The sequence below is a fragment of the Arachis ipaensis genome, chromosome B01 (genome assembly GCF_000816755.2).
Source record: "Arachis ipaensis cultivar K30076 chromosome B01, Araip1.1, whole genome shotgun sequence".
In the NCBI taxonomy this organism is placed as follows: Eukaryota; Viridiplantae; Streptophyta; class Magnoliopsida; order Fabales; family Fabaceae; genus Arachis; species Arachis ipaensis.
Genome location: NC_029785.2, coordinates 25,310,401 through 25,315,356, shown reverse-complemented (window position 1 = coordinate 25,315,356; position 4,956 = coordinate 25,310,401).

Below are 4,956 nucleotides of genomic sequence, written 5' to 3'. Positions count from 1 at the left end.
CCATTGGTATCTTGTGTTTGATATGCACGAACGTCAGATAATTTGGTTGGATTCTAAGCCAAATTATGAAAAAATGGAGAGAAAAGATTTTAATATTAGGAAGCTGGTAATTATTTAAATTTACAACGTTAACATCTATGATTCATATATAAGCTTTTGTATAGGAGTAGTGTTTAACTAATTTAACTTAACCAATTAACAGGCTATGTACATTGAAGAGATGCTTCAAGATGACTCATTTTATGATCTTGAAACCATTGCTAGGCCTAAAGTTTCTCGTTTCGCTGATCCAAAGCATATAGAAACAGGAGAACAAAAAATTGGCTCGTAATGATCACGTCTTATCTCTATTTTATTTCTCTTAATATTATGTTGTATACTTTTTTATATGTGATTTTTTTTGTACACTATTAAAATAGTAATGACTTTGAAATTTGGGTAGCAACTTGGATAAAAGATTGTGCTAAAAATGACAATTATTCTATCAAAGTACGCACACTTTAATATTATTAAATAATTATTAATTAGTTTTAAATTCATGACTTGTTACTTATTATTTTATATTTTAATTTTAGATTGATGACACAACAAGAATGCGCATTGCTCTTGATTTGGTTATCAAACCATACAATACAAAACAAGGAATCATTTTGAAAGCTGCAGAAAGAACTACAAGAAGATTAAAGAAAAAAAATAAGAATTTAGTTAAAAAGTAATTTTATTTGAATTTAAATTTTTTGGAACAATGTGATAGAATTGTTGAGATTGTTATGTGTAGTTTTTAATATCTATTTTTGGAGTTTGAAGTTAAGTTTCTTTACTTTTATATTTTGCAAGTTTTTAATAAATAATTTTTTTTAGAAATTAAATGTTTAATTTGAATATTACTTTTCATGAGGCATGACTTATTAATACATTTACGATTTTTATTTTATGATAAATTCATGCATGTGAATAAATTCAATTTAATTAATGGCTCAAATTTATGATAGATTTATGGGTGAATGCGACTTATTAATATGTGTATCAATTTTTTATATCTTCGATTACTCAGAACCTGTTACACGATATTAATAATATATTGATGTGAGGTTTAGTTATAAAATAAAAAATTAATTAAATCATAAAATAATTATTGACCACAGATTGATTCCCCAGAATTGACAATGAAGCAATTAGGAAGGAGATTGACCATGAAACAATTAATTGAATGAATCAACAATTAATGCATAACTCATAATTGCAATAACAACTTACTTGTAACGTATTAATAAATTAATAAGGTCTTTTTTTAAAAAAAGAAATAAATCATTTATTTATAATCATTTATTATTGCATATATCAAGTAGTAATATATTGGTAACATATATATAAGGTTATTGCATAAATTTTTTTGAAATAATGTGATAGAATTGTTAAAATTATTATGTGTAGTTTTTAATATCTGTTTTTGGAATTTGAAATTAAGTTTTCTTACTTTATATTTTGCAGGTTTTTAATATCTGTTTTTAATAAATATTTTAATTTTATGATAGACTCATGTATGTGAATAAATTCAATTTAATTAATGGTTCAAAATCATGATAAATTCATGGGTGAATGTATTCAATTGAATGAATGACTTATTAATATGTGTATATATTCAATTTTATGATGAGATAGATAAGCATGCAAATATTAAAATTTTATAAATTTACCCACACCTTTCTCAAATTATGATTCATGCATATTTAGTGGCATAATACAATTAAAGTCATTGATTTTATGTCCCAAATTAATGTCTTTATAATTTTTTGATTTTGAAAAATAACTATTTCGGTATTTTTATTTAAAGATACATTAATTTAATTTATTGTCTTTAAACATACCTTATTAAATGATTAATACGTTATCACTTTATATTTGAATGGTGGAAATAAATATTAAATAATGATTATTTATTTGTATGATTATTAATACGTTACTACATTAATTTAATTTATTGCCTTTATATTTGAATGATGACAATCAGTAATTATTCTGATACTAATCAAGTTCAATTCAAATTTTAAAATAGAAATTATTTATTTGTTTTTAGAATACTTTTTCAAAAAAATAATTTTAAAAAAGTAATACTGGTAAAATTATGTGATAATTTTTTTATTAAATATAAAAAATAATATAAATACATAAAAAATATTTGTTAACTATGAGTATTATTATTCAAGTAAATAATATACAATTTAACTTTTCAAGCTTACTTGAAAAAACTCTTAACTGAGATAATATTTTATTTTCTCCAAATTTAAGTCGTAGCCCACAATGCTTCTTTTGTCTTGCACACAGACTAATTCACAAAAATAAGTAATTTTGGCCGACTGAAAGTAAAATTAGCATTTGTCTGTACAGTACTAAAAAGAAAAAGGTTAATTTTGCTTAACTCTTTCTCCTTCTTATTTGGGTGTGGTTTATAGATTGGCAATGGAGATATGATGGATTGAAACCAATAACATCTCTGCACAACTCATGATAATCAAAGAAAAGATACACTTAAACTGAACAGAAAATATTTTAAATGCCTATAGACATGAGAGATGGAAGACAAACACAACTAAATTAAATTAGATAAAAAAATTAAAAATGTAAATGATGAAGCTGCCTTCAACAATGAACTTATACCTTCAACAATGAACTTATACTGGCTCAACAACTGAAAAGATAATTCTAATTAGGCGAGTAATTACTTCAGATTCCAGAGTCAATCATACATATACTGCAATTAATCTAATTGATCAATCTATATAGTAGATATAGAACTCGAAAAATTGTATCCATGGCAGAGAATTTGTTCCATAAAAAAATCAATAAAATAAAACTGACGGTTTGAACATGCAAGAAACAAGCCCAATAACCAAAATAAATGAAATTCATTGTTTGAACAGACGATGAACACCTAACCTAATATCAGGGGTGTGAAAGTCAGCGACGGTGATGGAGAACGCCACTACGCAGTGTGGATCGGAGGCGGCAAACAATGGGTCACGGAGGCTTAGAACGTGAAAGACGGCAGCGACACTGCTGTTGGAAGCGAAAACAGGGGGCGCTAACGACGGGCGATAGAAATGGAGATCGACGAATGCCTGTGAGATAGAAGGGATCTGGTGGTGTCGGTGACCGGTGGTGAACGGCGGCGGTGAACGGCGATGTGGAGAAGTTCAAATCGGAAGGGTTGGGTGTTCAGAGTCTAACTTAGAACAAAAAATAATAACCAGTATGCGTTTTGGGAAGAAGACAACGCTAATGAGAAAGAGAAGAGATTTTTTATTTTAATTTTGTATTAATTTTAATAAACCAAAATACTTAACCATAGTTAATCATATATGATTAAAATATATACGTATTTGTATTTATATACAAATAATAATTAATACACTTTTAAAATACATTAAATTTTAAGATTTTAAAATTTTTCAATTATTAATTGACTAGGATTAATGATGCCACATGTCTGTATTGTATTAGTCCATATATACAGGATATGAATTTTATCATAAATATTGGGGTATGAGAGCAATCACCTAATAAAAAATATTTCTATATTATTATTTTATCTTATTATATACACTAATTATTAGATATCAAAATTTAATAATACATGGTAACATTCAAAACTCAAAATAAATGATTAAATCACTTCATGTATTTACAAAAATATCTTACTATAAACATTCAATCTGTTTCACAAAAATAAAAGTCAACTATAAATATAATTCCACTACAGAAAATACTAACATTGTTCCATTTGAGTAATATTGATTGAGTTTTATTTAATTAAAAAATATTTTAAAAATGACTATCGAGTCAAACAATAAAATTATGGCCATAAATTACAAATCAAAATAATATATTAATGATTACAATCCAATTAAACATAGAATGGTCATGATTTATTTCATTGGCTTAATAAACTTCTAATCATTTACAACAATAATAATAATAATAATAATAATAATAATAATAATAATAATATATCTTACAAGAAAATTAATCACATGATATAAAATAAGTAGGTGGAAACTCAGGTGCAGTTGACTTTACGTAAAGTTGATATTGAGAGCTACTTCATGTAAAGTTGACTTCACCTAAATTTTCACCAAATAAGTATCACAGAAGGATAAATTCAGATATAAAAGTTCAAATAAATTTAATGTCAGACGATTATTATTTAAGAAAAATTTCAAGTGCTCCAGAGTGTTTTTCTAAAGATCAATATGCCAAGTACGGTTATGTTGCAAGTTTTATTTTGTCTTAGAGTAATGCAGGAAATGATCCGTTTATCCTTGGAAAGTGAATGAAAAGGACAATAAGGGGCAGCTGCTATGGAAGACGGAGAGAGAGAAAAATTTTAAATTTATCTATTTTATCACCACATTTTTTTTAAAAGAAAAAAAAATCTATTTCAACATCAAATCTACTATGAATAGAAAAGGAAAAATAATTTTTTCTTTAGTTTTTCTTTGAAAAATAAAATTTGCAAATTTTAGTTAAATTGAAATAAAAAAAAGTTGAGAACCTTATTTTTTTTATCAGACTTATTGAATATTAAATTTAAGTATTCATATATATAACTATATTTTCTATAAAAAAAAATGAATATGAACATTTTTATTTTAATAATATCATTTAAAAAAATACAAATATACAATATAAAAAATTATATGTGAAATGACATTATCAAAAATAGAAGAACCATTATTATTTATTTTTTTATGCATTATTTAGATAAAAATATTATTGTATATACTAAAAATTAGCTATTAAATTAACCATTGTATATTTATGTATATTCATATATAGGTTCATATATATATTTTCTCACTGAATGAATAATTAGTTATAAGAGGAAATAACCAAAAAAAAGACTCTATTATTAAAAATGATGACTAAGTAAATAGAAAAGAGATTTTAAAAGAGTTT